At 45.1% G+C, this 15,672-nt stretch overlaps 1 long non-coding RNA gene across 1 annotated transcript in view; it reads left to right on the top strand.

Moving 5' to 3' along the window:
• LOC138515973 (uncharacterized) overlaps window positions 1-15,231 on the top strand; it is a 322,103-nt gene extending 306,872 nt beyond the window's left edge. The window contains exon 3 of the long non-coding RNA XR_011282191.1: window positions 14,860-15,231. This is a non-coding gene — a long non-coding RNA (uncharacterized lncRNA). The remainder of the gene's footprint in view (window positions 1-14,859) is intronic.
• The last annotated feature ends 441 nt before the right edge of the window (window positions 15,232-15,672 follow it).

Below are 15,672 nucleotides of genomic sequence, written 5' to 3'. Positions count from 1 at the left end.
CGAGTGGTGGCCTTGCCAACTGCATACCCTAGCATTGCCTTGTGGGTGCATGATATATGCCCATAGCCCTTTTCTTTTAAAGAATTGAGGCATCCATTGTTTTCAGGAGAGCTGGGAGTGAGAATCCAAATTGGATATTGGTTTTATAGCCTGCACCCTGATATAGTAAATGCTTTGACCAACGTTGCCAACACACTTGTTGATACTTGCAGGGAGAGGCCATTTTAATTATGGCAACAACCATTCGAAGTAAAAATGCGGGCTGGTGGAAAGTCGACACGACAAGAACCTCAAGTTCGCCCCACCAAAGACACTAATCTAATGCCTTCTCCTGCTGTGTGTCTTGAAATTAGTTCTGGAATAGCACAAACTGTGCGTGGCTTGCCTACAATGGGAGCCAACATAGAGGGTTTTTTCGGTGCGCAGGTTGTTGTACAGGTTATTGCCAGAGAGGACCCCATTACAAACGGAAATCCTGAAAAGTATTTGGTATGATAGGATATTTATAACGCGCCTGTACCCAAGTGTTTCTAGGCGCGACAAGACAAGGGGCCTCATTCCGAGGCTGGAGGTAAGGGTTAACGGTCACCGTTAATGGCAACGGTGACCGTTAACACTTACCACCATATTCCGAGTTCCCTTTTGCGGGTTGGCATTTAACGCCTGCTTTTAGCAGGCGTTAAAAATCCAACCCGCAAAGGGACCTTGGAGTAAATTACGGCACCGTAATTTACGGTGCCGTAATTTACTCCTTCCCCATTCCCATTGAGCCCTATGGGGGCAGGAATGGGGATGGGGAACCGGTATGGTGAATGGGGACTTACCGGTCCCTCCAACCTTGGAATGGACCGGTAATTACTCCATTCACCATGCCGGATTTCCATGGAGTAAATAGCTCCATGGTTGCTTACCATGGTGCTCTTTACTCCATGGATAGCTCCAGCCTCGGAATGAGGCCCAAGGAGTGGGAAACAAAGGGAGGACAATACAACGATCTTAGTCGGCCTTGTGTCATTCAGATCGAGCAAGTGCAGGGAAGAGCGATGGGAGAAGTGCCATGGGGGATGGGAAGGGAGAAGTGCAGGTAACTCAATAAGTGCAGCCAGAGGGTGGCTCATAAGTGCAGAGAGAAGGGAGTGTAAGGTTGCAGATACAGCCCCTTAAGTGCTGGGGGAGCCTGAAGGCAGTGAAAGGGCAACTGGACATGCAGGAGCCTGGGTCCGAGTTCAGAGGGTAGCCAGGTGACCAGTGTACAGAGCAGTAAGGGACATCAGCAGGGGAGAGGAATATAGAAAGCGGAAGTGAAAAGGAAGGTCTTGAGTTGCTTCTGGAACCGGAGGTGGTTCTGCTCAAGTTTGTGAGAGGTAGGGAGGCTGTTTCAGAGGGAGGCCCCAGCCGAGGGGAGAGATCTGCCCCCCACTCTCTGCTTGGACAAACGTCTGACCTACAGAGAGTTGGAGGTGGATGTGTGGAGAGCTCGAGAAGGAAGATGTTTAGGAAGAGAAAGTTGGAGGTAGTGCACTCCCATGCCCGAGAAAGCCTTGTGGCCGATGCAGGGGGTCTTGAACTTGATGCTTGCAGCCAGAGGGAGCCAGTGAAGAGAGTTCAGAGCTGGAGGGATAGTTTGAGGCCAAGGATAAGTCTTGCAGGCCTGTTCTGGATAAGTTGTACAGGTTGAAGAGTAGAGACAGGCAGATTTACAAAGAGGTTGTTGCAGCAGTCCAGCCTAGAGAGGACCGGGGCTCTGGAGTCAGTGAACTTCTGGGGGAAAGTGAGAAAAGGAAGAATACCTCTGAGGAGCTGCTGTTGATAGTTTGACTTCTTAGAGACGTCAGAGATGTGAAGAGAGACGGAGAGGGTGGAGTCAAAGATGACACCAAGGTTCTTAGCCTCACAGGAAGGAGCAGGAAGAGGGCCCAGAGTGGGCAGCCAGAGAGAGAGAGGAAAGGAGGGAGCAGGTGTCCCGATGATGAGGATCTCAGTCTTACTGGCATTAAGGTTCTCATTAAGGCACCAATGATCTCATTGGCGGCAAACCCTTCCCGAATGGCGGCCAGACAATTTGGTATGAGAGAAAGAGAAGGAGCAGAAGTGGCTGAGGGGAGCCTGAAAGAGAGCTGGGTGTCATCCGCATAACACTGAAAATTGGAGCAGAAAGTAGCGATGCAGTGGGCAAGCGGTGCCAGTTAGTGGTTGAAAAGCCAGGGAGAAAGGTTAGACCCCTGGGGAACAAACACCACAAGTAGAGAGAGAGCTAGAAGAGAGGAAAGATCCAAGCTGGACCTGAGAGGGTCAGTCAGTGAGAAAGGTGATCAACCAGGCCAGGGCCTCATCAGTTATACCTAGGTTGTCACAGAGGCAATTGAGCAGGATGGCATTGTTGACCGCATCAAAAGTCGAGGGTAGATCGAGGAGAATGAGGACAGAAGGCAGTTTACAGTTGGGATTAGAGAGCGTCTCTTCACAGGTGTTCAGGAGAGCAGTTTCTGTGCTTCTGGCATCTCTGAAGCCAGGCTGTGGTTGAGGAGACAACCAACAGATTCAGTATGCAGTTTAAACTGGGAGATGACCAGTTTTTCCAGGAGTTTGCCCAGGAAAGGAGTGGTGGAGATCGTGCGATAGTTAGCCAGAGAGGAAGCATCAGCAGAAGGCTTCTTTAGAAGGGGGTGCACAAGGGAGTGCTTAAGGGGGAGGGGAAAGTTCCAGTGGCAGAAGAGTTATTGCAGAAATTGGCCAAGGCTGGAGCAAGGGAGTCGATGTGGTTGTTGATGGTTCTGGGTGAGCAGGGGAGAACCTGCTTCGATGAGACTTTCATAGATCGGACTTGTCTAGAAATATCATCAGGGGTGAACAAGGGAAAGGAGGAGAAAGGAGGAGGAGAAATGGCCACAGATGGGCCAGAAGTGGTCGAGGAGGAGAAAGAGGAAGAGAGGGTGGACAGGATGTCCTGAGTTTTAGTGGTGAAATAAGAAGCCAAGCCCATGCAGAGGGCCTGGGAAGCAACAGGAGAGGTAGAGACTGCAACAGGATTGGCCAGCTCCTTGCAGATTTTGAAAGTTCGACCGAGTATTTAGATGCCGCAGAGACGTGGGCTTGGATGTAGGCTCTCTTCTTAGAGAGGACAGAGAGTCTATACTGCCTGCAATACAGCGATAACACACCCCATCACTGGCCCAATTGTCCCTTTTGACCAAAGTTTTCCACCAAGTTTGGACCACTCAGTTATTTGGATGCACCCTTTATACAATTGTGCAGGTACATTGAAGTTACCAATCTTGCCTCCGTGGATGAGACAACAGTGTTGGGTGCACAAGGGTTGGGAGATGTCCCTTGTAATCATAGGGGGAATCCACAGGAACCTTTTTTTCAGAGCCATATTGATCCTGAATACTTGACCCCAAGAAATATGGATAAAGGAGGCAGTCCAATATTATTCCTAGAATGGACTCTTTGGGACCAGCCTCTATCTCCGCCCTTCATCTGGTCCTGGAGTCAATGCTGAGACTCTACGATGATATTAAGTCAATAGTTTCATCAAATGCACAAAAACTAACATCATTGGAAGAGTCCATACATAAGCTGAGTGATTCAGCAAACGATTACAAAATTAATCAGCCTGAATTTGTAAATATGGTCAGGGGGAGGGGTGGGCGTGGTACAGCTTTCTGATGGGGCAGAGTCCCCTATTCTCATTTCCCAGACTCTTAATACACCTTCACCTTTGATTGACTTTATTGCTGATCTAGGGGCATCACCAGTTCTTTTTTACTCTCCTGGACGTGGTATTGCTGTTGTGTCTGGGGTGGATTCAAACACAGCCCCTAATGTAACTAAACAAAAGTCGGGGATTCATATCAATACAGATCAAGCCGCATCCAAACCTATAATTCACTTAAACCACCAAAGAAGAACTAATAAAAACAAAAAGAACAAGAACAAAAAGAAATCTAAAAACATGGCAGCGGCATTTGTGATGTCATCTTTGATGTCCTGGGTGTTAGTCTTAGCAGTGCACGGTGGTGGTGCGAGTTATGGTTGCTTAGCCTACCATAACTGGCGAATTTCAGGGTTTTTTCTGTTTTACTTGGAACCATAACCTCCCTTTAACAAAGTTTTTTTACTGAATTACATAGGTTTTTAGTAGCGCAACTTAACCGTAACGTCCCTTTAACAAAGTTGTTTCATTGAATTTCATAGGTTTTTATGAGTCCAACTTAACCATAACGTCTCTTTAACAATGTTTTTTCAGTGAATTTCATTGGTTTTTATTAGTGCAACTTAACCATAACTTCCCCTTAACAAAGTTTTTTCATTGAATTTCATAGGTTTTTATTAGTGCAACTTAACCATAATGTCCCTTTAACAAAGTTTTTTCAGTGAATTTCATAGGTTTTTATTAGTCCAACTTAAGCATAACGTCCCTTTAACAACGTTTTTTCAGTGAATTTCATTGGTTTTTAGTAGCGCAACTTAACCATAACGTACTCTTAACAAAGTTTTTTCATTGAATTTCATAGGTTTTTATGAGTCCAACTTAACCATAACGTCCCTTTAACAACGTTTTTTCAGTGAATTTCATTGGTTTTTATTAGTGCAACTTAACCATAACTTCCCCTTAACAAAGTTTTTTCATTGAATTTCATAGGTTTTTATTAGTGCAACTTAACCATAATGTCCCTTTAACAAAGATTTTTCAGCGAATTTCATAGGTTTTCATTAGTCCAACTTAACCATAACATCCCTTTAACAAAGTTTTTTTTATTAGTGCAACTTAACCATAACATCCCCTTAACAAAGTGTTTTCATTGAATTTCATAGGTTTTTATTAGTGCATGTTATTTTCCTACAACTTACTAATATCATACTTACCAAATATAACAATTTTGTGTCGAATTTACAAAGTGTCACCTTAAAACTCTGCCATTTCCCACCTTCTAGAATCATTTTTAACACTTCTATACACTTTCTGCAACTATTTCAACTAGTTTTGCATCCGTAGATGTCTTCGAACATCTGACTTCATTGCGGACCTTCCAGACAGTGCCACATGATCATACGCTAGCGCGCAGCATGATGACGTGTCCAAGAACCCGTCCGCACTTCACAATAAGGTCCATCCTTCGCGGACAGTTCGGAACTGCATTTTCTACTGATCTAGGAACTTTCAACTTAAAATTTCGCTTGTACAGCTCCAACACCTATTCCTACTCATCCATTGGGAATCTAGTACACAGTACATACTTTTAGCAAAACTGCTATTTCTCTTAAAATGGAATCAGCTAATGCCATCCCTCCTCTCCAAGAGACACCACCACTGCTTTAATCAAGGAGCATGAGAAACACTGCAGCCCACATTAGAAATAACACACGCGCAACATTTTCCCCTGTCCACCTGCCCCTCCATAGTAGTGTTTGGTGCCTCTTCCCTCATTTCCCATCCAAAAACAATAAAATGAATGTTCCTTTAGGAACCACCTTTCACAGATAAAAAATAGAACTTCCTCCACCACATCTTCTTTAACAAATACTGTAACCACACAGCCTGATGTCTGCGGGCATTGGTGCGTTATAAATAAATAAATAAATAAATAAGGAGGGCTACAGACCATTATCATCCATTGCAGCCCCTGAAATGGGGGATAAAGGCCATTAGCACCCCTGGTTCCCAAAGCGGGAACCCAGGCTGCTATAACATAGATTTTTCTTCCTATAGCGGGACGCCTGTGGCGTCCCGCTGTAAAATGGAAGGATTATTCTTCCTACAGCGGGTCGCCTTCGGCGTCCCGCTGTAGGAAGGAAAATCCTTTTCCAAGACAGCCAACATGGAAAGAGAAGGCAGAGCTCCGTACACAGCCCCTCTTCCCTTGCCACGGCAGCCTGCAAAACCCTATGAACATATTACCACAAACACTTTTTTCCCTTTCAAATCTATCCTACCTTCGAATAACTTTACCACATTGCCGGTCCCAGGTAGACATAGCCACTTTAACACCATTTTTCATCCCTAGCGGTCATGGCCAGTAGCCAGATATCCGCATCATGACCTTATGCCATGACCCAGACAATCTGGCAACTGCCCACGGCCACAGGCTATACCTCAGTCACCAAAGGTATATGACTATTTTTTGTACCTACATTATTACTCTTGTCAAAAAATAAAACACGGCCACATTTGAAAAACCATGCTTTAATGTCCTTGCCAATGCCCCTCACGAGTTTGCTCGAAACCCGCCCATGTTTTATTTTTTTAAAAGTGTCAAAATATATGTACATACAATAGTCATATAACTTAGTTCCCACTTGACAAAATCCATTCAGTCTTTACACAAACATTGAAGGTTGGGTCTATAATCTTTGTCAAAACTTGTGTCCACATTCGTCAAATAGCAAAAAGTTATAAGCCATCTAAAAATGTTGAGACCGCCCCTCTAATTTCGCCCCCTCTTGAGAAAATCCCACCAAACTTTAGAAAACCATTTATATCTAGATCCAAAATTCCAAAATCATTTTGCCAAATGTGCAGATTCGTCACATGACACCACATTTATCTGCCTTTACAATATTTTGGGACACCCCCTCTAATTTTGCTCCCTCTTGACAGAATCCCACAAAACTTTGCAAAACCATTCAGGATTAGTCCTAGAATAAAATTACAAAATGACATGCAGTTTCACTGAGTGGCGCAAAAGTTATAAGCCATCCAAAAAATGCTTTTCCCCAACCCTGTGATGCAGAAATAGGTACAGATGTCCTAGGACATCTGAGGTGTCCGCGAACACCACAGAACTGCCCCAGGACATCTGGGGTGTTCGCGAACACCAGAGGACTGTCCCAGGGCATCTGGAGTCTTTGCGAACACCACAGGACTGTCCCAGGACATCTGGAGTGCTCGCGGACTTTCGGGGGTGAAAGAACCCGTTTTTTGGCTTCTTATGGCCATATCCCATCCCATCCCCATTCCCACCGCCCCAGAGATTGTTTGTTGAGTTTGAAAAGTGAAATGCTGCTTTAAAAAAAAAAAAAATTCACTGTGCCGTTCGCAGACCCCAAAAAAGTCTGCAAATCCAAGATGGCGGGCATTTCAAGAAAACAGACGCATTTCACATTTTCTCACCATCCAATCAGCGGACGCGTCCCGGTGTTCGTGGACCACGCAAAAGTCAGTGAATTTTTCGGCCAATCAGAGGCCAGTCCGCAGACAGCACAGCCAATCAGAGGCCAGTCCGCGGACCGAACAGGGAAGTGAGCCGCGGACCGGACATAGATATCACAAATTTTTTTGCTTTGCATTTTGGTCAATTAAAAAGAAACTACTGGACGGATTTACACCAAATAAAAAAAAAGCACGCTTTCGGGACCAATCCGCCGCTCCTGCCGCAAATTTGGTGTAAATCCATCCAGCGGTTTGGGCTGTAGGCGTGAGCAAAGTTTTTTCCCATTATGTCTATGGGAAAAAAAGAAATTCTGGGACCCCCCTATAACTTTGCCCCCCCTGGACCAAACCTCACCAAACGTTGCAAAGAAATTCAGAGTGGGCCATATACTTTTTTTGCAAAGTTTGGTGAGGATTCGTCCAGGGGGAGCGAAGTTATAAGCCACCCAAAAAGTGCTCTTCCCATGGAAACAGCAACTTAACCATAACTACATGGCCACTACTGTGGCCATGTAATATATATAGGCCTACCTCGTGTGGTTCTCTTAAACTTGTGGATCCCAAAGTAGGGGATCATTGTGTCCCATATTTTACAGTTGGCTTTCTCCATGAGGCTTATGAACAGTTTCTCATTCTGGCATGTGTCATACTCGAGGGGGAGGTCATAGACTTAAGTGGAATATGATACTGGGATGGTGGCAAAATGTAATGAAAGTTTAAACATCTGCCTCAAACGGACTACCCAAAATCAACTATTAATGGGGATAGGCGGTAGTAAGATCAAATACTTACATCAATTTGATGAAAAAATTGTGGCCTCCAAGAGGGTCAAATGGAAAAAAATAAAAGGGGTCTGTGATAGGGGGTTATCCCTGACGGAGTATCATAAAGAAAATAATTTAATCTGTCAACGCTATAGAAACCTGGCCAAATCCCTTAAGATGGACTTATATATGGAGGACAATGAATATGTGCTTAAACATCTAATGCAGTCTAATAGCAGTCAATTTTGGGCGAGGATTAATAACACCATCAGTGAAGCTCGTTCCTCTATAAATTACTCCATACCAGAGGATATATGGGTTGATTTCTGTATGGATACGTTTAAACTGTCATGTGTTTACCAAGATCTTCAGGACCCTTCCAATAGTTGTATTATTTCTGGTTCCTACCCGTGGACAGAGGAGGATGTTGAATGGGCATCTCAAAACTCAGACCATCCAGGGCCTCTCGTCTGGATGGTATACCACTGTTTGCTATAAAAAAATCTCCATCACGCTGGATCCCCTTCTTGAGTGCACAAGACTTGCATCATACCATTGTTATGGCGCACATTGATTATAATTCTGGTGTATAAGAAGGGTGATCCGAGCTTACCAACAAACTACAGGCTCATTCCTCTTATTGATGCAATTACCAAGGTCTTTTCTATTCTCCCATTGAGAGATTTGAACCTGATTGTGGACAAATTCTCTGTCTTGTCAAAATATCAAGTGGGCTTTCGACAGAATACGGGTACACCTTTGAATGCAACTGTACTAACGCATCTGCTCCATACTATCAAGCATAGTAACATCGGTCCAGTCTACTTGGCATCATTGGACATGACCTCAGTTTTCAACACATTCATCTGTGAAATCCTTTGGACTAAACTGTTAAGAAGCAAAGTACCATTAAAACTGGTTCAGTTTATTGCCTTATTGCATAGGAACACCTTCATAAAGATCTGTCTAAACCAATACGGTGAGCTTTCAAGATCTTTCCCTTCTTGGGTTGGACTTAAACAGGGTTGTATCTTAGCCCCCACACTATTTAACACATATCTGTCTGATATAGAGGCGTTGTGGCAGGCGGAAACTATTTACCTTACGAAAATAGGCAAGCTGAAACTGCACTGGCTTTCCTTTGCAGATGATGTGATTTTCTTCGATCGTACTCCAGTTGTATTGCAGCGAAGATGGATTTATTTTTCCAATATGCTGGTAAGAACAATCTTCATGCCAATGGCACCAAATCCAAAATTGTTATATTCCCCAAAGCTACCAGACCTGAGGTGATGACGTGGGTGTTGGGAGATGAGAGGATAGAGCGTGTTCCACCTATGAAGTCCCTGGGCTACAATCTTATCAAATGCCTCCTCATTGCTTATGTGGAGGGACCCCTTGTGGGTCAAGCTCTGTCCACTCGTCTCGCATATGAAACGCCTACTGTCATGTGTGTGCAGATTCTCTCTTCTTCCAGCGCTTCACAATTGCTTAATGAAGATTGGGTCAGTCCTGTTACATGGGTTAAATATATCCCTCATGGAGTTATGAAATCACTTCAATGTCATGCAAGGGCAGTTGCGGAAGGAGGTCCTTAGCCTTGCCCCGTCAGTTCCCAATGCAGTAATCTGCCATGAGCTGGCTCTTACATCATTACAAGCTCGTTATTTGTGGAGAGAATTATTAAATTATTCAAAGTTCATGAGGCCAGCAGTGAATTCATTGTACTGTGATTTAAGCGAGGTGGCTGGGGATAAAAACGCTCATTCTATGAATGCCTGTGTTAAAAGGATGCAGGAACTGATTGTCTCTATTGGTTCTTCTGCAGAGGAACTTCTAAATCGCTCTGGTGGGGCAAAAATGAAACTTTCTAGACAGGACTGGATTCAGACAATAGATGCTATTACCCCTATTATTTTAACTTGCCTTGATTAATTGTTACCTTAGCAAATGAAATGTTGGTTATATTTACATTTCTTTTTCTGAATTCTGATATTTCATGTTATACTTTATGTAAGGTTTTTCTTTGTAAACTAAATCACAATAAAACATTTCTTTTTATAAGAATGTTCAGATAATAGCCATATACACGAGATTATGGAAAATATTTTTTGCAATATTGTTGCCTCCTTTTCTGTCAATTCCTTGTATTTGTAAGTACTTTAATTAGAAGTGAGAAGCCTTTGTTTACATTGCATTGATTTTTTGTTTACATTTCTTTGATTTTTTTGTTTACATGGCTTTGATTTTATAATGATGGGGCAGACTTTGCGGTATGAGGGGGAGCATTTCAGTATTTCGCCATGTGCGCTAAATTGTCTAGAAATGAGAGTGGCCAACTGTCCTGTATTTTGTGGAACTGTCCCAATTTAGTGTGCTGTGTCCTCCGCCCCACACACAGCCTGCCCAGGACGTGTGACAGTCCTGACTTGGCTGCCTAGCAGCAGGATAAGCTCTCTAAATCCTTCCCAGCTTAGACCCACACTTTTTCGTGTGATAGTTCAAATCGCAGGGAAGCGCAACTGCTCCTGATGAAGTCTCATTTTGTTTCGACAAACCATTAGGCTACATGCTGTTGGTGGTTGATGGCTCAGACACGCGGTGCCTGGGAAAGGACTGATGTTCCTTAAGAGGGGAAAATGGTGGGTGATTACATGGGAGGTGAGCATAACACTGCATGCTGTGTGGAATAGCGGCCCATGCAGATGACTTCGCATTGCATTTTATTTACCTGTAGATACAGGGTTAAAACCCCAATTAGATGTGTTTAAGTTCACGTACCTTTACAGGCTGCAACTGTAATTTTCCATTTAGGTTGAGGAAAATTAAAGCTATAATCATATTATTTTTGCTATACGTATTTCTATAACAATGTGTATATTGTCAGTAGTTTCTTATGTCATTTGGATCTACACAGAACGGTGCTCCGCAGCTCCAGCAACACAATATTTGTCTTTGCTCCATGTTGTTCCAGCCCAATTCCTTCCTTAGAGTATTAAATTCTGATGAGATGCTTGCCAATGTTATTTTCTCTGATGTCTTTTCTGATGATGTCAATTAAAAGGTAAATTCAGGGGTCTGCGTGCTTTTTGCTGCACAGGGCCTAGGAAATCGCAGGGCGGGCCATGGAGAAAAATCTAACAGGTCAGTGCCATGTATGCATAACAGTCCTACAGGCCTGTTAAGTTTTATTTCGTGTTGTACGTGTGTTAAAATGCCTATGCAATTAATGTTAACATTAAATTCGGATATAGGAGGAGAAAAGGGCGCGAATTATGTTGTACGGTAACCAGGCGCACAACAGACTGCTTCTGATGCGCCTCCGCGCCCAGAGAGTCCTCTGAACCATTTTGTAAACTTGACCACCCTACTAGAAACTGCCCCGGTAGTCGGTGCCACTGCTATGAAGTGATTTAACCCACGTGCCATATCCTGAACTCTGCCCGAACAACTTCCGAACTACATATTTTAAGCTCACCAACACGTGTATGCTTAACTACGCACACTGCAAGAATGCAACATGACCAATTAGTATCACTTTAAGGCTCCATTTGGAGCCGCACTGCGCAGCGTCACTTGATCTGGATTAACGTCAAAGGCCTGGGCCCTGTCCTCGTTATTTTGGCATTCTGTTCCACCTGCTGCCTCCATCTGTCACAAGCGCCCAGGCTGCACCAGTCGGTGGGCTGAGGCAGGCATACAGTTAGTCAAAACGTTGAGGGGCTGCCAAATCAGGTGGCCGACCATGGAAAGCTCGGGGCAGCAGCGCTGTCACTGTCAGAGTGTAACCCAACGCAGGCCCACCCTGATACCAGGGCACGCACTTGATACTTCCTGTAGGAACTGCCTCGCAAGTTCAGCGGGAACCTGATAGGAGGGGGAATCCATATTCAAGATGTAAATCCAGTCACGGGCCTTGCAAGCGGCTGCCGGTGCCTTAGGAGAAGAGGGCGGAAGCAGCCATCTTTGCTTTCAGCAGCTAATTAATTTTAGAGAGTGGCGGGGAAGTGTGTACATTAGCTAGCGAGTGTCATATCAATATTTCGACAGAAAATCCCTGAGGTGTGACACAGAGGGGGTCCCAGCCGGTGGTGCTGCAGAATGGCCTGGGGGCTGACAAGAGTACAGTAGCTGTGGCTGTTAATGTATTAATCATGCACAACATTATCAATGACGCGCACACTGCATTATGCTCACCTGTTAATATTCTTACCATTAAATTAGGACCATTTTTGACTGCACAATGTATATTAGGTATTTGAAAAATGGTATGGATAAAAGCAGAATAAAATACAAACTGGTTCAGAAAAAACAGCTAAATATACAATAAAGAGCACTGTTCCCAGCTAGGATGCCCATTCCGCAGACTGCTGGGACACACCAACATCTAACTAGTGTCAAACTCTGTCTTTTCTCTCACACTACCACAACTATGTTTGCGTCTCCACTGGATACGTTAAAATCTATTTGGAATTGTGGTTTATGCACAGGGATGTCATTTCACCAAAATGCCAGGGGTAGCAGAAGTGACATCTCATGGCCCTTGGCCTCTGAGTGATGTCATTTGACCCCACCCCGAAGTGACATCATGGGAGGCCATAGAACATGACCTTTCCCCCTTTAATGAGTCTAGCAATTATTGTATAGAATTCCAGAAATCTTTTTTTTTGTTATTCCTATTCTTTCTTATTTAGGGTCACTGCTCAAAGTGTTACACTTGAGGAACCCCCCTGTTTTATTTTTTTTTTTAAAGAGGCCTCAATTAAATTCCAGCCTCCCCAGAAACAAAGTGCCACATGGCAGTGGCCACAGACCAGGAGCTTCAATGTAAAAAAAAAAAATATTTTTTTTATTTTATTTCTTTTTTTAGGGGTAGCAAGGGAGACCGCAGGGTTCGCATTTGCGACCCCTGTTGACCCCCACATGACGTCCCTGTTTATACGTTTAAAGTGATGTTATACAGGGCGGCGGTTCAGGACAGTTGCCCCACCTGGTTACCCTCTCAGTATCAATCAGGTAGGCCAACGGGGGGTAGGTACCTTCTGGTTCACGTGGATCGTCCCCTTTGACCATGTTTTAATTCTGCAGGGAGTTGGCAGCAACATTAAAGACAGTAGCATGTCATGGGGAAGAGTGTTCTTCAAATAGGTTCAGGATAGGGGCAGCAACAACAGCATTTCAGGTGGGTATGCAGGGGTCAGCCATTCATAAGATGGGTAGATGGGAGTCAGATCGGTATAAGCTGTACATCTGGGAGAGAGGGCAGGACATGTCGCCAGGGAGGTGAGGGTGCAAGGAAGAAAGCTGGGGGTCGGGGGAATTGGTGGGATGGAAGGACTGTGCTTTATAACATGTGGTGTTTTGTTTCTGTTCCAGCGGGTCTCACAGTCTGGGTCATTGGCCATTCTGTCATCGCCCGGGCAGAAAAGAGGGCCCGAGCAGGGCCTAGGCAAGAGGCACACTTAGGATTTCAGGACACTGAGCTGGTCTGGCTGGACACACTGTGCATGCGATGGCACGCTTTCCTCCCCGCGGTGCGCAGACAACTGGCCAGTATGGGGCACCCAGGATGCTGATAATACACAGGGGGATAATGACCTTGCTTAATTTGTGAAGGGGTCGGTTACTTAAGGAGATGCAGGAAGGCATCAGAATCTTAGGGCGGATGCTTCCTGAAACAGAAATAGCATGACCAGAAATGCTCCAGAGGAGTGTGTGGTGTGCAGCGGAGTCCAACGCAACAATGGAAAAGTCTAGGAGATGGGTCAATAAAAATATGGAACGATTTATGAAGCAGGAAGGGCTGGCTTTTGCCAGGCACCTGATGTGCGATAGAGACCCGGCAAACTTTGCTAAAGATGGGGTTCATCTGTCCGATGCCGAGAAGGTTACCTTCAACTTGGTGCTGCAGCGAGTGATGTCAAAGGCAGGATGTACATAGTTTGATGGTGAGTATGAGAGATGTAAATGAGGTTTCCGGGGGCATTGTGGGTCGTGGCGGGCCACCCCCAAAGTGTGGCGGAGTTACAAGGGTGGTCCTAGAGAAGGAGGCATGCTGCAGTCTTTCCGCGGGCTGTAACCACTAGCTACATCAGCCAGGATGGGGGAGACGGGCACTGATACCACTAGGGATGGTTGGGACTCCTCAACAACTGATGCAGTGGCCTTGTTGGCTCCGTTGACTAAATGGGAGTGACTGAACTGGCAGTCAGATACCAGGGAGGGCTGTTCTCGCAAGAGTGGAAATGGAAATGAGAAAGGCTCACCGGTTTGGAAAATGGACTATGTAATACAGGATTGGCAGAGCCACCCGGGAAAGGATGATGTTTTTAGGCCAGGCATACCTATGGCCTGAGCAGGGCAGGGACCACCCACTAGGATTACTCTAAGAAAGAGATCATGTGTTTTTCCAATAAAATGTAATATGTTTTTTCAAAATGTCAAAGAAGGTCTCTGTCTCATCTCATTATGTGTGGAAAAAGTATATAGGATATGATGTATTACTGGGTAGAGGGTCGTAGTAGTGGGTAACCCCGCTAAGCAGATGCACCAGCCCAAGCAGGGGCATGAGAGGGGCAGCTGGCATAGCGGGTCGCCCCTTTAGACACCCCCTCCGTGGACTCGCCTCCACTCACCGAGAGGGCAGAAGTGCGTGCCCCCCTATGGTCTGGCCGGAAACAGCCTGGCCTGGGGAGGCACTTAAATAGTTTGGACTGAGAGGGCCAGCTCTCTCTTCCAGCATAGGCATCAGCAACCACCCTCCCACCCAAGCTGTAGTTCCAGAAATGAGGTAAAGGACTAAGTTTAGCCACGATTAAAGACAGTGCCAATTTTGTTCTTCAATTTTGTGCAGGTTTTGATGTTTGACGCTTGCGAACCAGTTCAACATTTTTCTCATAGATGATTGTAGCAATGTTTGTAATTCTTTTTTCTGTGTCACAGGCGAAGTTACAAGGGCAGCCCTAGAGAAGGAGGCATGCTGCGGTCTATAACCACTGGCTGCATTAGCCAGGATGGGGGCAACTGCCACTGATTCCACTAGGCACGGTTGGTACTCCTCAACAACTGATGCAGTGTCCTTGTTGGCTCCGTTGACTAAATGGGAGTGACTGAACTGGCAGTCAGATACCAGGGAGGGCTGTTCTCGCAAGAGTGGAAATGGAAGTGAGAAAGACTCACCGGTTTGGAAATTGGACTATGTAATACGGGATTGGCAGAGCCACCCGGGAAAGGATGATGTTTTTAGGCCAGGCATACCTATGGCCTGAGCAGGGAAGGGACCACCCGCCAGGATGACTCTAAGAAAGCGACCATGTGTTTTTGCAATAAAATGTGATATGTTTTTTCAAAATTTCAAAGAAGGTCTCTGTCTCATCTCATTATGTGTGGACAAAGTATATGGGACATGATGTATTACTGGGGAGGGGGCCATAGTAGGGGCTAGCACCGCTATTTTGTTTTCAGTTTTTAATTCACTGCGCCCACATTCTATAGCCACTGCTGAAGCCACTAGAGGGAATATAGCAAACATGTTAGATGTAATGGCTGCTGCGACGAGGTTAACAATAATGATGACATGAAACCCAAGGTAGAGGTCAATGGTTTAATTGGAAGCACAAGTCACGTGGTTTGGAACTCTCGGTCTTGCCTCTGGGTTTGTCACAGACTTTCTCTTAGGTATCACTTCCTTGAATGTCCCTGTTAACTTTGGCTTTGAGTCCGAATGTGCTAACGTTCACTTAGCTATCTGTTTCA

Source organism: Ambystoma mexicanum, chromosome 6q (genome assembly GCF_040938575.1).
Source record: "Ambystoma mexicanum isolate Mex_15411 chromosome 6q, UKY_AmexF1_1, whole genome shotgun sequence".
Taxonomy (NCBI): Eukaryota; Metazoa; Chordata; class Amphibia; order Caudata; family Ambystomatidae; genus Ambystoma; species Ambystoma mexicanum.
The sequence above is the reverse complement of the archived record's forward strand: the minus strand, read 5'-3'. Positions and strand labels throughout refer to the sequence as shown.